Source organism: Meleagris gallopavo, chromosome Z (genome assembly GCF_905368555.1).
Source record: "Meleagris gallopavo chromosome Z, MGAL_WU_HG_1.1, whole genome shotgun sequence".
Classification (NCBI taxonomy): domain Eukaryota; kingdom Metazoa; phylum Chordata; class Aves; order Galliformes; family Phasianidae; genus Meleagris; species Meleagris gallopavo.
The window spans coordinates 22,823,284-22,842,376 of record NC_139435.1 but is presented as its reverse complement, the minus strand read 5'-3'; the positions used below and the strand labels follow the sequence as shown (position 1 = coordinate 22,842,376).

Genomic DNA, 19,093 nt, shown 5'->3' with positions numbered 1-19,093 from the left:
GATCCGCCCCCTCTACTCTGCCCTGGTAAGGCCTCATCTGGAGTACTGTGTCCAGTTCTGGGCTCCCCAGTACAAAAAAGACAGGGATCTCTTGGAAAGAGTCCAGCGGAGGGCCACAAAGATGGTGAAGGGCCTGGAGCATCTCCCCTATGAAGAAAGGCTAAGTGAACTGGGTCTGTTTAGCCTTGAGAAAAGAAGACTGAGAGGGGACCTGATCCAGGTTTATAAATATCTGAGGTGTGGCGGCCATAGCGGTGAGGCCAGTCTCTTTTCAGTGGTACGTGGAGACAGGACGAGGGGAAACGGACATCAGCTGCAGCATAGGAAGTTTCACACGAATGTGCGTAAGAACTTCTTTACGGTGAGGGTGACAGAGCACTGGAACAGGCTGCCCAGGGAGGTGGTGGAGTCTCCTTCTCTGGAGATATTCAAGTCTCGCCTGGACGCCTACCTGTGCGACCTGGTGTAGGGAACCTGCTTTGGCAGGGGGGTTGGTCTCGATGATCTCTAGAGGTCCCTTCCAACCCCTACAATTCTGTGATTCTGTGATTCTGTGAAGATAGTAAGTTTGTTAGAGGAAGAGAAGTTGAGAAGTTGAGAATTCAAACCTGACAAACTTGAGGAATGACCTGAGAAACTATTGTCATCTTTGATAAGAATATGTGCAAAATGCTACAGGCAGGCAGAAACAATAAGCAGTAAAGCAAAGAGTGAGAAGGATATCTTATAACCCTTGTGCTCAGACAAGGATCTGCCTGAACATGAAAAAGTTACAGTGCTGCAAGACAAGCACTGTATTAGCAAGTACGAAGAGGATCCTTTTCCGTTTTACTCAACAATATTAATAAATACTCAAGGTTAACAGAGTCCTAATTTGAACAGAAAACTTCAAAATAGATGTGAGATGATGAAAGATAACTCAAAAAAAGAAACAAGAATAACTGAAGTTATTCTTCAGAAAAAAGCACTTCTGAGGTGAAATAACTGAGCTTGAAGAAACAATAGGCTACAGTAGGTAAGAAGTAAACCTTGTAAAATACACTCTAAGAAGAAAAAACAACTGTTTTCTCTGTCCAATAGAGATGCAGGATGGTGTGAAATTACAATAAGAAATGCATGAATTTGATAACATGTAAAGAAAGTTTCTCACTGCAAGTTGATATAAGGGAGACTGCTGGGATAACAAGTCACATAAGAGATTTAGATGATCATAACTGGATGCAGATGAATGGACTGGATGAATTCATAAGGTCTCTTCCCGTCCTGTTTTTTTAGGATCATTTCATATAATCACAGTACATCCCAAGCTGGAAGGGACCCACAAGGACTGAGTCCAAGCCCTGGCTCCACACAAGACTATCCAAAATTCAAACCATATGTCTGAGAGTGTCATCAAAATGCTCCTTAAATTCCAGTAGCTTAAGGCAGTGCCCACTACCCTGTGCAGCCCGTTCCATGCCCACCGCCCTCTGGTTCAGACCCTGTCCCCAGCCCCCAGCTGCCCCTCCCCTGGCACAGCTCCATGCCGTTCCCTCGGGCCCTGCCGCTGTCACACAGAGCAGAGCTCAGCGCTGCCCTCTGCTCCCTGTGAGGAGCTGCAGCTGCCATGAGGGCTGTCCTCAGCTCCTCTGCTCTGCGCTGAGCACACCCAGGGACCTCAGCCTCTCCTCACAAATTCTGCCCTCTAAACTCTATCTAGACCTTGTCTAATAGGTTTATGTCCTTATATTGTGGCACCACAAACTGCACCCAGTACTCGAAGTGAGACTGCACCACGGCAGTGTAGAGTGGGTTTCTCTCTCCCCTCATGCCGTAGACAACAGGTTTGAAGTAGCCTGTTCATACACAAAATATTATCTAGATCTCTCCCTGACCATATCCAGGAAGCTTTAAAAAGAAAGGAAGTCCAGGAGCAGCTAAGAGCTGCATGATTACACCAAAAGTGATAACTCTTCTTCTCTAACAGTCTCCTCAAACGCAGATTGGAAGCAGAGGCATACTCTGCCCAGTATAGCACGTGTAGACATGTGCAACATCCTGAAAGAAACTGTCTTGTCTATTTACTGTGCAGCATGTAGAACACGCAACAGAAAAACTACATAAATTCTGCCAACACAGGCTGGTCAAACATCAGCGATTCAGAATATTCTTAAGGTGCTGTTTTAGTCTGAATTCTCACTCTTTCACATTAACATGTACCTTCTTGCACTAAGCAGATATCAAGATATCAAGACAGGCTGGATATTTCTGTTCTCCAAATCTGTCTGCGATGAAAAGCAAACTCTAATTCAAGCTGTCAGGGCTGTCATGGAATGTGGTCTGGGTCACTTTGGCATAAAGACTGGTTGAAGGTAATTGCACTGATTTTATGCAGCCATGATCACAACTAATGTCTGAATAAACAGGCACAACACAAACCTCATGCATATTTCTGCAAACTGGCTACCTCTACTCAATTATATAGCATCTCAACAGGGCAATCAGCTGGGAAGTCTGTGGAAAATCTTGCACTCCGGCTTCACGTATTATGCCTATTAGTAGCTAAAGAAAACCTAAAACAGAGAGAAAAATGAGAACTTAGTTAACTCTTGAAAGATAAACCACGTCAGAATAGCACTGGATTTTTCTCATGAAAAATCAATGCACAGATAAAGAAAGTAGGCAGGAGACAACATTACTTGAAACTTTCTCTTAGGCATAGAACTACATTGTCATTATCACGCTAAACTTGGACCATCAGTTGATGTTGAATTTGTAGGTTAAAATAATTTTATAAAAGCATAGAAACAAATCCTCAAATATTATGAATTTTAATACTAACATGCAACCTGTCTGTGCAGGACATATCAAAGGAATACGCACATGCTAAAAGACCGTAACAAGAGCACACAGCCATTAAAATTGAGCTTCTCTCAAAGTTGTTTGGCAGCATATAAAACTGGTGCATCCAGCACCAACACCAACTTTAGCGACGTGGTCCATTTTTGAGAAAGAAGATTCAGGGCAAACTCTGGGGGAAAAAAAAAAAAAAAAAAAAAAAAAAAGCTGTTTACAATGACCCTGATGTACACTGCAATTCACTGACCTATGTAAACTTACTTGGCCTACAGATACTGTCCTGGCGAATACTGTTATAAAATCTGTAAACACAGATGGCGCCAAAAGGCACCCTATCTGCAACCTCAGCAGATCAAATACAGCGCTTGAATTTATCCTCCAATATCACAGGTGATTCTTTCCAAACCTGTTTAAGGGATTATGACTGGAATCCCAACTAACGCCGCAGCAACCCAAATCCCAGCTACTTCGAGAATTCACAGCACTTGAATGAAGCTCCTTGAAAATCTATATGGCTTTTAACAAACCATTGCAACATTTCAGTCCTGATGACGTTCAAGTTGTAATAGCAAAAACTAAGCTAGACAGATGCTTTGGCAAAATTGCTTCATTAGCCCTTTCGTAGCACTACAAGCTGTTTAGAGGTGAAAATGAAAAGATGTGAAGATCAGCTAATGTACAGTTTTTCCATGTGTTGGCCAGCTACACCTTACAGTTGTCTCGGTTGGTTGCAACGCCACACGCTTTTTCTAAGGCAGCTTTTTTTCCCTTTCTACAGTATTTCAGTTTCTTAGTTTATCATTTAGTTTTCATGCTCTCACCAGGGAGCCTAAAGCCTTAAAAAAATAAATAAATCTAACCAACAATATTTCAATCAATGTAAATAAGTGCTGTTTCTAGGCAAAAATATTGCTGCAGCACTCTCATCGTGCAGGTATGTTTAAACAATCTGAATTCTCCCTTGAAGAATCCACCACCTAACTTGGCCACAGAGCCCCAAAATGCAAAAGTCAGTATGATTATGAGGGCCTGGAGACAAGGAAAACTAGAGAAATGAATCTTTAGCAACAGAGTGATCTGTTTATTATGTTTTACATGTGATTGTGTAAACCACATAGCTGTCTCTAGTTATTTTCTACTGTGATTTATAGTGCTCGGTCATGGAAAAGGTAATTGTCCTTACTATACTATTTCCCAAGTTCAGAATTTCAGATTTGTTCAGATAAATTGGTTGGGTTTTTTTTTTTTTTTTTGGTCATTTACTTGACTTTTGTGGCAAATTTATTTCTTAATTACTTCTTCACTGTGGGGTTGTTTTCTTTGGAATTAACTTTCACAAGACTCTCTTTTAGAAAAATACATCTAGGAAAACCAATTATCCTATTCTCTGTTAAAATGCTTATCTGTGATCTTTGTCTGACCTTCTAGAGTCTAAACAGTGACAAAAAAAAAGGTAATTAAGAAAAAGATCTCAAATCAGCAGAAAAATTACATTCAACAGCATAATATGAAAATGACCAAAATTATTTGCTTTAATTAGAAGATTGTTTAAAAATAAAATACCAGGACTGCTCTTTACATAGCTTTCAGAGTGCATGACCACACCTCCCCAGCAAGGTAAGAAGACAAGTAATAATGATTTTTTTTCTTTGCTTTGCCAAAGCCCTACATTCAGTTTAATTCCAGTTCATCTGTAGTTACCATGCTAATTGTGGAATAACATATCATTTTAGCTCCACGTTTGCAGAGAAGACTTTAGGCACGGTGACCTGGGAGAATCCTATCAATTCTTGTGAAAACTGGAAAACCAGAAAGTGGAAAGGGGCCAATCAAAGCTTACCAGACTTGTCAGCTATAATCACATCAGCAAATGCCTTGACACCAGCAAAAGGGCTCTGAGAGCAGGCAGTGCCTTCCAGTCACTCACCACCTCTGTCCCCTCTCCCACGTGCGTTATAAACATTGACAACCCAATGATAGGATCTTCAACAGAAGGAAAAATTGGAAACTGCTCTAGGTTAAGGGAGGCTGGGAAGGACAGGGACACAGAAGAGCTCCCTGCATTGCCAGCTGGCAGCTCAGCAGCTGAGCCTTGCTCCCTGCCCACAGGCTGGGTGGAGAGGATGGGCAGCCCAGAAGAACACTATGTGCTAGCATACAGCCCTCTAATGGGGCTGGTCTTACATGAAGGGTTTTCTTCCTCTTTCTACAGCCCTGGAATGAGTTGACTTGATGGCAATGAGGAAGGGAATTTCACAGACTTATTGTTTCTCCTATGGACAACTAGGTGCCTGCTGCATTTAGGGATGAACTGAGCAGCTGCGTCCCCAGTTGTGACCACCACTTTGCTTCTACTGGAAGCCAGCCAGTATCCAGGTACAGCTCGTGTAATATAAGAGGAACTTCTGGAAATAAAAAACTTGGAGAACAGTAGTTGTATTCTTCACATCACTCAGAATAATCACTCGTCCTCCTTTCCACTTCAAGATTTTTTTTTATTATTATTTTAAAGTGTCTGCTCTGCAGTACACAAAACAAAACCAGGCCCCAACTCCGGGGGAGCTACCAGACCCCATGCAGCTCAACCAGTCTCTGCCACAGCCTGGCTGCCTGCAGCACAGCACCCACAGTCCCTGCTGGCCAGAGCACTACCATGAGCACTGTGAGGCAGGCTGCAGCACCACAGTCACAGCAATCCTGACCCAGACATAACAACACAGCACAATCAGGAGAGAGCAAGCTCCTGAGCAAGCAAGGTGATGCACAGGCAAGCTCTCCTGTTAAGTAGGAAGAAAAGGAGTATGTTTCTGTACAGAAATCTGGCATGCAGCCCCAAAAAATTAAGTTCTTAAACGACCCAATACTGTTACTCGCCTAACATGCAGGTACATCATCACTCCAGCATTTCCCTGAATGCTTTATAAAAGCAGGTGATTAACTACAAAAAGATAAACTGGGTAATTTCCTAATCACTTATTAAAAGCACACTATCACCCAGACAGAGAAAACTTGAAAAGAAAGCAATGATGTGAGTGAATGGTGTTTGCTGCCATCATACACAATGGAAATGGAGTTATAGTGCCACAAAACTGTGCCTGAGAAGAAACCTGTTCATCAGGGATGGATGGTCTGTCTGTACTTTGCTTTAATAAGAGGCAAAGAAGGAAAATACTCAATAAGATGCCATAGTTTACCTACGATTACACTTTTGTAGCGTGTTTTATTCAGAAGAATATTGACTTGAATTCCACCAGTGCTTTCTAACAAACCACGCTTTGTGCACAGCAGATATTCAGGCCCCCATGAGGCTTCAATGACCAAAAAGACAAGAGGGCTCTCCGCAGGTGTGCACTCACATGGCCAGAACCCAGAGCAGGACTGGGACGGAGATGGCGTTTTCATTAAGTAATCTCTAATTGCGCCTAGGGATATTTTCCTAACAATCCCGTACCTTTTAATTAACACACATAACGTTTCCTTCCAGATGAGGTCAGCCTCATCTTTCGTTACTTCTCACATCCCGTCTCCCATTGGGACCGGCGCTCCCGCCGACGGCTGGCAGCACCCGGTCCTCCAGTACGATACCAGAGCTCGTGCACTTGGCACAGCTCTTGGCTGATTGCCCTGGGACCGCACCAGCGTGCTCACGCCTTCCACATGATGGAATCACTCCAACAGACCTCTTACCGACGCGCGCGCCGTGCCCGGCTTTCCCTTTCCAAAAGGCTCCCAAGAAACAAAACCCTTCTCTGACCCTTCAAAAACAGAGGGTAGAAAGATGCGGGGAAGCAAGAGCACGTTCGGAGGAGCGCTGAGCGGCCGCGACGAACCTCACCTTTCCCCGCGGCGAGGCTGGGGCTGCTATCGGCCGGCACCTCGTGCGAGATGGGTGCGGGAGCGGGGAAGCAGCGCGCTCCCCTTTGGCCGCCGCTCCCCCTCGCCGCATCCCGCCCCGCACGGAGCCAGGGGACCTCGCGATCTCAGAACCCTCCCGCCCCGGCCGAGGCGCCCCGAGTCCCGAGGAAGAGCTTCCGCCGCCCCCTCGCGGGAATGGAGAGGACGGGGCGAGCAGGCGCCCTCTGGCCCCACTGCTCGGAGCGATGCGGGCACCGGCTGGCTTCCGCCACGTCCCGTCCCGTCCCATCCCGTCCCATGGCTGCCGCCCAGCCAGCGCTCGGGCAATGAATGGAGCGCTCCCAGCGCTCCGCTCTCTCTCTTCCTCCTGTTCCCTCCCTCCCTCTCTCTCGCATAACTTTTGCGCCGCCGCCTCACCTCCTGCGAGCAGTGCCCGCTCCCCGGCGCCTCCTGCGCGCTGTGGCTCCGCTCCCGCCGCCGCCTCCGGCCCGCGCCCCGCCGGGCTCACCCTGCCCCGTTCCCGCCGCCACCATGCACCGAGGGAGGAGGAATGGGAACCCGGCAAGAGCCGACCGACCCGGCCGCCTCCAGCCGGAGGGAGGGAGTGCGGCGAGGGGAGGGCCGCGGCGCCTCTGCCCTGCCCACGACAGCCGCCTCCCCGCCCAGGGCTGCGGGATGGGACTCGACGCGGGGCGGCGCTGCGGGCGGTCCGGGGTGCGGAGGGTTGGCGGACGGTCCGCGGAGGGTCCGCGGGGCGCCTCGCGTCTGTCCCGGAGCGGCCGCCGAAGGGGAGAGGCGCTGGGAGCGGTCATCGGACGGCAGCGGACGCCGAAGTCTTGAGGGAGTGAGACTGACTGGCGTTCGCCTATACTGCCAGAGGGGCAGCGCCGGACCCCCATCAACCGCCCGCGGCTCTTCGTTACAGTAGCTGTATGTTACATCAGCTATATCGTACAATAGTTCTACGATAGCCGTAGGTTACAACAGCCGAGCAGCACAACAGCTGTACAGTACAATAGCCGTACAGTACAATAGCTGCTCTAACAGAAACAGCCATTACTCTCAAAACGGCTCTGCTCGACCTTGTCTTAGAGGACGCATTACAACGTGGGAATGCTGGACTCCTGCTTCCACACGTTTCTCCTTGTCTGGACCGTCTGGGGGAAAAAAAAAAAAAAAAAAAAAAAAAAAAAAGCAGTTAATTATTATACAGTTCCCACTGCAAGAAAGCACCTCAAATTGTCTGCAAGGCATCTACCTTCATTTGTTTGTCTGTTCTCCTGGAATCTTTTCGCCCTCAGAACTGATAATTTCCCATCAGTCTCCCTGTGAAATCCCCCATTCGTATTCTACCATTTCCAAGGAAGCACTCAAAGGTACCAGCTTTTCAAAAATTTCATAATTTGTAAAGTGTTGCAAGACTCCTGGTTCTGAGTACACTTGTGTCCAGGAGCAGTGATTCATGAACATCTGCAGAGAGAATCTTCTCAGGCTGGGGCATGTCCCCACAAGCCCGTGCTGCTCCTGCTCTTGTGCCTGTATGCATATACTGATTGCTGCGAGCGCATGACAGGTGTCCAACCTCATCCAGCTTCTCCCAAAAGAAAGCCTCACTTGCGAGAATGGAGCTGGCATTTGTAATAGATAGGCCAGCCACTAAATGGGTAAATAAAATAAATCACTCTGGGTATCTCAGGGACACAAATGAGCTGCTGCACCAATGTAAAATTTGATTTGCTGTGGCTCATGACTTTAAGAAAAGCAAGCTTTTTCTCTGCAGCTGTCAGAGCCCTTCTAGGAGCACTGTGAGCCACGCTGGGGAGCTGAATTCCTCCTTCCTGCAGCATGCCGACCTAGGCATGATCCTGACAGCAACCAGGGTTCCCAGGGCTTCTGCAGGAGGTAAAAAGCTGGGCCCCTGCTCCTCGGAACAGCAAAACCTAATGAATATTTTCACAAGTATGTAGAGTTAGGAGGAAGAAACAAGCATGGATAAGCAAGAAGTATGCTCATGTAGAGGAAACATTAAAACATTTACAGGTAAGAAGATAGAACATGTTTTTGAACTTTCTCATGTTTATCTTCCAAACTTGTAGCCTTACACTACTTTTACCCTTTCTTTATGGATGAGTCATCAACTGCAACACTCTAACATGCTTTTAATAAAACTATATTGTTTTATATTGTTGTTCCTATTAAAGGCTCCGAAGATTCACTTTTAACAAAATAAGGGAGTCTTTGTAAAGCTGAACTCCCTGTGACCTCCAGTAGCTGCTTTAACATACAATAAGAGACAACTCAATAGGCCCGTCCAAAAATAAACATCTGTTTAAAGAATATTTTTACCCTAGAGACTTGAAGCAAACAGAGCAGTAGCAATGTTACTTGATAATGCAAAATAAATGTAATAGATGCACTAATTTGCAAAAGCTCCAAGACATTTTGCACTCCAAGGTCTGAGTGCACTTTGAGCTGCTTTTTTGAAGGGATGCCTCTACCACTTTCAAGCTGGAGCACTCTCCCAAAAAGGTAGATGCCCCATGGCTTTCCAAAAGGACATGTTGGAACGATGAGAACCTATCCGTAACATGAACTGGGAGGATAAAAGAAGCACTGCAAATGTTCTTGATCAGGTCTCCTTCATTTCTGATCCTCTATTAACTCCTAAAAAGATACAGTGCCTATTAATTTAATACAGATTACCTATACAGTACTGAAATCATCATTTAGTCCCTATTATATTCATTTATGAAGTTCCCTGGGTTTACCTGCCATGTACAGATGGGATAAGGAGGGCTGTTGTGATGGTTGTGGCAGTGGGCCCAGTGCTGGCAGCAACCTGTTTCTCCTTCTCTATTGCCTTTAGAATAGAATTGAGTGTTTGAAGAGGAGAGGCAAGAGAGACTCCACTGACCAGGCCTCAGAGAAGGCAGAGTGCAGGCAGTGTCCCCTCTAGGCTAAATGGAGAGAGCTCTCCTGTCAGGGGCTGCCAGAGCAGTCCACAAAGGCCCACCAGGCCTGAAACCTCACAACTCTGCAGCTGGAGTAATGGAGTCTGAAAGCACAAACACTAACGCAAGCAGCCCCTTGCAGCATCCTGAGGCGGGGAGGGGGAGGACAGGAGCAGAGGAAGCATCCAAACATGTTATTTAACATGGCACCTAAGTAGTAAAGAAGCTCTGCAATCAGCTAGCACCTGCCTTGGATAAATAAATTACTAACAAAATCATAGAATCACACCCTAGGTTGGAAGGAACCCACAAGGACCATTGAGTCCAGTTCCTATCTCCACACAAGACTACCCAAATTTCAAACCCTATGTCTGAGAGTGGTGTCCAAATGCTGCTTGATCTCTGGCAGCTTGGGGCCATGACCATGGCATTCCAGTACAAGTGGAGACACTCAATATTCAGAAAATGGTAATTTATAGAAAGGGCAGCCATGGCTCTGAACATTTTAATTTGTGTTGTCAGACTGTCCAGCGCAAACTGCATGCTGTCTGGTCACCAGAACTGACAGCCACACTTAGATTACCACACTGTCTTGGACAGAGAAATTTTGCAGCCAGCACGGCGTTTGGCTGCAGAGCTGAGCAAGTCTGGGGTTCAGAAAAGCTGCCACACACAGTTAGGTTTCCTGGGGAGGTGAGGAGCAGCACTCTGACATCACTGTGGGGCCATTCTATCACATTTATGCATCCCACCAGGTCTGGGGCTCAGACAGATCTCAGGACAGCATTCTGTTTCAATTTGAAGAGATTATTTATTGGAAGTGGTGTGAGGAACTTGTTAATTCCTTCTACTGAAGTACTAGGGTTTTAACGCTAACTATTAACAATGTTGCCTTTGATGTGCAGATCTAAACATTTCTATCTTGATTATCTGAAATGCAACAGTACAAACAAATTATTCATCTCCAGAACTTTGCACATATGCATTACGCAAACAGGAAACCAAGATGTCAAACAAGCACACTCTGGATTAACTAATATATTGGATGGAAAAGATGATATAATGTTTTTTCCTCTCACTCATAGATCTTCCCAAGTATTAACTTCACAGGCATGCATTTGTTTAGACAGTTTTCCTCCCTAAACACTGGTTTACTGACAACCCCAGATAGCAATACCTGACATCATTCTGACTGATCTATTTAAATTCTCCACAGACTATTAGAATGAATTATTATTTCTCCCTGAAATTTCCTGAAGTTCACCTGAACAAATATAGCCTTGGATGAGGCCCAAAAACGTTTTCTGAAGGTTATAAGAATAGAATATATTCAGGACAGACAAAACAGGATAGCAGAAAGTACGACCAATGAGGCTGCTACATCCAAACAGCCAGGAAATAGCACATAGGTTGGAAAGCAGACGAACACTCTTTGGCTCAGAATGAAACTCTAACTTAGCTCTGTGAACAGACCCTGGAAACTATTAAAAATACTGGAGAAGATACAAAAATGTCTATATGGTGCCTACAAAAAGCTACAAATGAACAAAGGGAATATCATGTCTATATACTGCAATTAGAAGTAGTTATACTAAATTGCAAATCAATCCTAACGTTACAAGCTTCAGGTGTATGTATGTTACAAATGTACCCTGGTTTTATTTACTTACCTGTAGGTTTGGTTTGGTTTAGTTTTCGTTTGTCTGTGGTATTTGTTCATTTGCTTGTTTCCAGCTTCCAGCAGCTGGAGTTCTAAAACCATATCACTACAGGAGAGTGGAATAAATTGTAACATTCTACTGAAATAAGTTGTCTGAGTTTAGATACATACAGCAAATAATTTTGTCAGAGGAGCATAACAATCAATGCTTGGAAGAACAATGTCAAACTAGTCCTGAGATATCTCATGTGTTGTGGTGAGAACTGAAGAGACAAAAGCTGAAGAGATAAAAAGTTGAAGAGACAAAAAAAAAATGGTGGGAAATACACAGAAGAAATGACCCAACTCTATTACAGCTGAGAAATCAGAAGAAATACAGTGAGGGCATGGACGTTACTCTACTGTGGTTTGTTTATACTTTGACCCCTAAAGAAAAGTAGGACGTAAAACATTCACTTGTTATCTTTCTCATGTAACACTTACTTTTGTTTACAGCCCCAGAAATCTTGTTTCCTGGAAGCATTTAGTTTTGACATCATTCTTCTAGAGTCAACTAGCATATGGTGTTACAGAAAATAATCTCATCACTCTGCTCTGCTCAGTAACTAGTGAGAGTAGAGCCAAAAAAAAAAAAAAAAAAAAAAAAAAAAGTCACTTGAAGAATCTGAGACTGAGAAACCCATCTGTTAAAACTTGTTTTACCATAGCTTGCAGGAATCTTGGTCAGGATCAGAATTACACTGTATTACAAATATTACAGAGGGAAATTATGGCCCGCTGGCCAGAAATATCTTTATTGCATTCTAAGCAAATCAGACAAGAAAGCCAATGCCAAATACAGACAAACAGAAAGACACTGAGAACTAAATAACAATAACAACTACTGATCATCATTTTCTTGCAAAACTGTTGTTTAAAAAACAATAATTGTGGAGGGGCTGACTGTATCATCACAGATTGTTTGTAATGCAATGGACATTTTGGTAGAGATGAGAAGAGCCTGTGGTTAAGCTGGAAAGGACATTCAAAATCAGCACCTTATGTTGAAGTCAATTAAAAAAGGGTGCAGCATCCTGAGTCGGTAATAGCAGTATCATATGGAATCCATCTATCAAGTGACAGAGACATGGAATTTTTAGTTCACACACAAAATAAAATCAAGAGTTTTAGCCATGGACAGATAGAAAATTATCTGAAAGATATTACAGAGAATCAGTGTGCAACATTTAGCCTATCTGCATGCGAGGACTGAGGAAAAGATCCATGTTGAGTGGCAGAAAGCACGGAGATGTTGTGTGCAGTGAGAGAGAAAATTAGAGGAAGGCTATGAAGGAAAGTCTGGAGCTGTCTTCAACTGTATGATCTTGATGGCTTACCTCAGACATATCCTGAGAGATTATGTGAGATTTTTGTCTCTACAAAGAAAGAAGTCTGGGGCAACTCTGTACACCCTCACATTAAGAAAGTTTATTTAATTGCACGGACAGTATTTTGATTCCAGGAACAAGTAAAAGGAAAGAAAGGCCAGAGCTGCTTAGAGATTCCCTGGGAGAGTGATTAGGATATTCTTACAGACATGCAGAGCATGCAAGGCACTGCTGTGCACTGATTAAAATAAAAAGAAATTGGAGAGCAAGGTCAGTTAAAATTGAGTATCTTGAAGACTGAGGCAGCCAAAAAGAAGGAAACATCAGAAGAAATGAAGGCCTTTGGTGGGTGAAAAGAGATATCTTTGGCCCTGGTTGGGTATTCTGGTCTCACATTCCAACACTGAACCAAGCTCAGAGTTTTGGGAACTAATTTGGGACTCAGACAGTTTTTTACAAGCAAGAATCCACCACTGTTTCTTAAGGGGGCTGTAATTGATTGCAGATACACTCACTGAAGGGATTCAGATTTATCCCTATGTCTAATCTGTATTTTTGAAACACATATTATTGCAAGAAGTATGAGCAAAACCGTCTAGCCAAATAAGTGCTGCCTGACATAACTGCAGTAACAGCTGCTTTATCTCCTTAGCCATAATTTGGGGCTTTAGGTCAAAGAATATTTTTAAGAACACTTTGAGGCACTAATTCATGGGAATTTAAATTATCAGTATTTTTCTACTGAACAAACTGCAGCATCCATTAGGCATAAATAATTAAAAAGGCTGAGTTTTAAATATGACATTCATCTATTAAAATTCCCACATTAATACCCAGTGATGCTAATCTATTTTTCTTCTAATGTCTTAAATTCGCTTTTCATGTCCTAAGGAACACTAAAAGAAAACATACAAAGTCAAATAGACTTATTAATCTTGAGCAAGATACTATGCATAATTATTTGAAATTACCCTCTCAACTCGTATGTCCAGTTGAAAAAAGCAACTTCGATATGTTCTTCAACTACTAAATTATTTATCACAAATGAGGCATTTTCTAGGACTTTTTCCAAAATATTCTACAGTTCTACTGGCTGTGTTACAAATTATGAAAGGATACAGTCTAGTGCTATTTGTAATTACGTATCTCAAAATTATTTAATATTTTTCACTTATCACTGGTAACATCACTGGAAATACAAAAATCTCAAAGATTATAACACTGTCAAGTTTTTCAAAGTAACTTACAATTTCAAGAAATTGCATAAGAATTGGATGGAAAAGTCATCCAGACTAGCTAAGAAAATTCAACAAAAGAAGCCTCCTGCTGCACAACTCCAGCTTGAGAATAACTGAAACTTCTTTTTTTTTTTTTTTTAAATAAAAATGGATTTCAGTGAGCAGCCCTGCCTACAGAAGGACTCAGCCATGAGTCCCCCAGTAAGCCTTTCAATGCTACACTCAAATGGAGTGTCAGTGAGACCCAGACCTGTGCAAACCCAGTTATAGAGACTGACTACTCTCACAAGCAGTTTGTGCTCCTTCCAAACTAATCTCCAGCCCCACATTCGCAGACAAACAGTGCCTGGGACCTCAGGATTATACAGACTGACCATAGCATTGCCAGAATGGAAAGGCAGAAAAAAGATGCTTATTTCTTTCTGTTGGATTCCCTTTCTTTGTTTTGTTTGTACTCTACCCCAATTTCCACACCTCACAGTCTAATAACACTGTTCTCACAGAAGACATAGCTCTTTGAAAGAGCAGATAATAGCAGAACAAGGGGAAATGGTTTTAAGTTGAAGGAGGGAAGATTTAGGTTGGATGTCAGGGGGAAGTTCTTTACAGAGAGAGTGGTGAGGTGTTGGAACAGGCTGCCCAGAGAGGTTGTGGATGCCCCATCCATCTCTGGAGGTGTTCAGGGCCAGAGTGGATGGGGCCCTGGGCAACCTGGTCTAGTGCTAGATATGGAGTTGGTGGCCCTGCATGTGGCAGGGGGGTTGGAGATTCATGATCCTTGAGATCCCTTCCAACCTGGGCCATTGTGTGATTCTGTGATAATGATGTTTTCCGGCCTAGAAGTCTGAATGTGTATTTCATCCTCAGCTTCTTTACTTGTCAACTATCTGTAATGCAGTACCTGATGATGCTTCTGTAATCTTTTCCCTTGCTTGTCTCAAATGGCTCTAGTTTTACTCTATTTCATTTCTTGCTCTAGACACAACTGTACTGAAACCCTCGTTTCATCCAAATATTAATAATACGAAATGATTACATCCGTCTCCTAACTGAAACTACATAGTAGGCTCTATCTATTAGCTCCTTATTTATTCTGTCTTGAATCACACTTTCATCTTGATCTTTCTTTTTTTTTTTTTCCCCCAGAAAAATTTTCTTTATGTTTTGAATCTTACTGTCAGTAAAGTTAAATTAGTAAGCACGCATTCTAGCGCTTTTGCCAAGACTTTTTTGTTTTGGTTAAGCCAGAACTCTGAAAATAAACAGAAAAAAAAAAAAAAAAAAAAAGTATGCAGAAAGGGCTGTTCTGTGTTTAAATTTGAGTTTCCTGAGAGAAAAAAAAAAAAAGTGTTTTTCCACACGCTCAGACTTTGCTGTAAATTGTAATACTAATCTAATTGTAGAAAATACTCAGGATTTTTAAAATGAACTTTCTGAGGATATACCATCCAAACCATATTCACTGAAATGAAGAGAATGTACCTCATTTTTCCAGAAAGCAGTTAGTATTGAATGTATAACTAAAAGAAAATAACATTGAGACAGTTTCTGTTCTTAAGCACCTGCAACAAACATAAGGTATTAATTGAAAGTTAAACTGTTACAGGTTAGAGCAACTTTCTCGAGGGAAAGGATGGCAATACTATTAACTCATTCCTCTTACTGTATGGGGCTAGATCACGTTCATGTTCATGGCCTCACTCAAGTAATAATCTGCCATGCCACACTAAAGAGATTCATATGTCCTGTGCAGGCTGGGGGCAAATGACAGCATATCTCAGCACATCATCATTTTGGGACAATATTTCAAAGTAGAGGATCAAGTCTACATGACTTGGGAGAAACTGATCTTGCTAGAAGAAACAATTTGTAAACTAATTAGGAGAATGTCTTTTAAACTTGCATTCTATTTTTGCTATGGTCTGTTTTTTTACTCCTGCACTGACCCATGCCAGCAGGCTTTTTTTTCTGTCAATCTTTGGTAACAGTCATGAGGATATAGAAATTTCATTGAAACTGTGCAAACCACAGACTATTACCTAATAGCTCCCTTTGGATATGGCCATTCTGACTTTTAACAGAGATCATAAGAGAAGATGTACAAAGAGGATTGCATATTGCATATGATAATTCATAATACAGAATCTTCTGAAACAAGCAAATTTCATTGGCCAGTGTAGCACAAAATGCTAAGGACAGTAAGCAAAACATTAGACCACTTTGTAAATAGCACATACTGAATAAACTTGAAAAAGTGAACAACTATTTGCTTAAAAAATATCAAAAAACTTACCAATTATATATTATTTTGAAGAAAACATTTAACCATAGAAGTTGTTCACAGAGCTTAAAGATGTTTAGGAAAAAAAGAATGTTGTGTATCACAATTATAATTGTTTGGTACTTGAAATTAATGACAAAGTGATGGAATTCCCTTGTGGATAATATTGTAAAGCAAAGCTAGTGCAAAAACTCCGTATTTTAACATCAGACATTAAAGTGTTAATTGAGTTTCACATAGAGCGTAGCACTACATGAAGCTCCTTTGAAAGTATTGTTCCTTTCCATTAAAAAATTCCATTACTATTAAGGAACACTGTAACTGTTTCTGCTTAATAGTAGCCTGCATTTGTTAGTAAGCCACAAAATGTTCATTAGTCTTTCATTTTTAAATTCCACCTAATTGAGGTTACTGTTCTTTAGCAATGAAGTGTTGTGCTGACCAGAATGCTGGCTATAACAAACTTCCAAAACAATTTTAATGACTAATAAAGCCCTGATGAAGTAACCTGATAATTAGGATTTATGACCTTTCCCTGTACAGAGAATTGCCTTTCTTCAGTTATTCACTGAAAGCTGAATCCATCACTTTGTTTGATATAGTATCTCTCCATAAAATTTATAGAATGTGAAAATCAGCCCCAATATAAATAACTGAGACCTAAATAGCTAGACTAGACTTTTCTGGTCTAGACACTGAGGATTCTGGATACTGGCTGCTAAACTTTTCAAGAGATCCAGCCCTGTGCTAAAGTACATACTTTGCACTACATTTGTCTTTCTTTTAATAAGACAACTGACATTTTCATAACAATTTATTTCATCTTATCCATTACTTACTTTTGAGGCACATATCCGTCCGTGTATGTTAGCATGGGAGATCTGTTGGGAACTTTTGCTCAGGATTCTCATTACTATGTTATAAAATCACAACTTTTGTATCTTTGTCTCTGAAATGTGTTGATCACTGTCTTAGAAAAAGATTTCTTGAAATGATCTGGATAGTAAATAGTACTGCACCATGTCTCTACAAGTGGTTTAAATTTGTCTTATAGGCCATTAGTGTGAATTTGTGAATGTTCAGAAGCAGTGAAGTTTTCTGATGAGTTAATGGAAATCTTTATGAAATAATCAAATAATCACATTGCAATCTTGTAGTCAATTCTGACTGCTGGACACATTTCAACAATACATAACCTCATTAAAGACATTCAATTAAAGATTTCTAGGCTCTCACCCTTACAAGCACTAAAGCAGTCTTCTCAAAGATCCTCACATGTGCTGCTAAGAGAGTGCTGGCTAGTCACACTTCATCTTTAATTATTTTGTGCGCAATCAGAAAAGTTTAAATTGCATTGTTATGTTTTCCATCCCTTTAGGAATTAAATCAGCTTTTCAAGAAGTGATGGATGATCCACATTAAAGCACAAATGAAAACTCTTAGCTAGAGATAACATTAATGAAATACTATGCTGATTAATGCTAAGAATTCATGCTTCCTTTGTTTGAACAGATAAGATGGAATCAAAGAAAGCGACTCAGGAACCCAGCTTTTAGCTGCAGATGGCACTGATCTTGCAAGGACACAGCAATTGTTGAGAATAATATGGAAAGAAGAAATAAGAAGTGAAAATGTAAATACCGATGTAAAAAACTGATTAAAAGTAAATATTGCTAACGATGATAATTACAGGGCTTATAGGCTTAAAAGGAAATGGAAAGGAAGAAATTAATTACAGAGAAAAAAAGACACATATTGACCAAGAGTGGGTTGCAAAGCCATTACAGCATGTTTTTCCTTCAGCCAACCAGAACACCCCTGAAGAGCTATAGTGAGTGAAGAAAATTCTGATATGCAATACCACATTAGCCAAATTAATAGAAAGAGCAGTTTCATCATATAATGATTTTACTTAGCTATTACCTACACTTAATGGCTTGGCATAGTAGCCAAATTCAATACTTAAACAGTACATCAGCTGTAGATCACAAAATAGTATTCTGCAGGTCACTGCACAATAATAAATCTGTTAACTATCTCACTGAAATCTTTAGGATACACAATTTTATTATGTAAGCTAGCTTTAACAAAACTGCAAATTTCAGTAAGTTCTGTTTTTCTATTTGTTACTTGGTTTCTGTGCAAAATCAGAGTAAATGAGAGAAAAGTACTCACAGCAGGAAAAGGCCTGCAGGGATGGTTGTATATGGAAGTGGCTGGCACTTCACTTTCTAGCGTGAGAACTACTGTCAATTTGCAGTCACTGAATGACAGGTAAGCAGAAGTCATACCTTAACTTCAAAACTAATTCAGTTTATAATCTTTCCTGGGAGTTGCGTTTGGCTACAAATCATTGGGGTGACACTGGGAGAAATTCCTAAAGAAGAATGATAGAGTGAACGGGGGCAAAAAACAGAGCTCTTTGTTCTCAGAGAGGGGAGCATTGATCTTGGCAGGGAATTCACAGCGTAGCAGTGACGCACTCGGTAAGAATGGCCATTCTGAGCACTCCACGAAGAAAAGAGATGATAGCACAAGGTCATTAAGAAAAACTTCCATACAGCAGTTTCAGATCATGCACTACACAGAAAAAATTAGGATTAAAGCCACCATTAATACACAGCCCCTGGCTTCGGAACAGCAAACAAAGAAAACCAGTCTCTCATGGCAAAGTGCACATGGTTTTGCAATGATGCAACACTGGCAAAATTAACAAAACTCTACACTACTTCTTTGGTACAGCACAAGCTTTCATTATGCTCTTTGCTTACTGTGTATATGCCAGTCTTGTGGATTAGTATTTTTGGAATAGTTGCCATTTATAACAAATTAGATTTTTGTGGTTTTAACTATCTGATTTCAATTGAGACATCTGGCTCAGAGGCAAATAATGATCTTTCCAG

The 19,093-nt window shown here is 41.8% G+C and overlaps 1 protein-coding gene across 5 annotated transcripts in view; it reads right to left on the bottom strand.

The window, feature by feature from the left end:
- Positions 1-7,250, bottom strand: part of LHFPL2 (LHFPL tetraspan subfamily member 2) — a 124,665-nt gene extending 117,415 nt beyond the window's left edge. For 2 of the 5 annotated variants that reach the window (XM_085214511.1, XM_085214518.1), the window contains exon 1: positions 7,111-7,250. The gene's annotated coding sequence lies outside the window, so the exon portion shown is untranslated. Of the gene's footprint in view, positions 1-6,673; positions 6,968-7,110 lie in introns of those variants that run through there. The other 3 variants (XM_085214512.1, XM_085214516.1, XM_085214514.1) reach the window with 2 other exon arrangements.
- Positions 7,251-19,093: the final 11,843 nt, after the last annotated feature.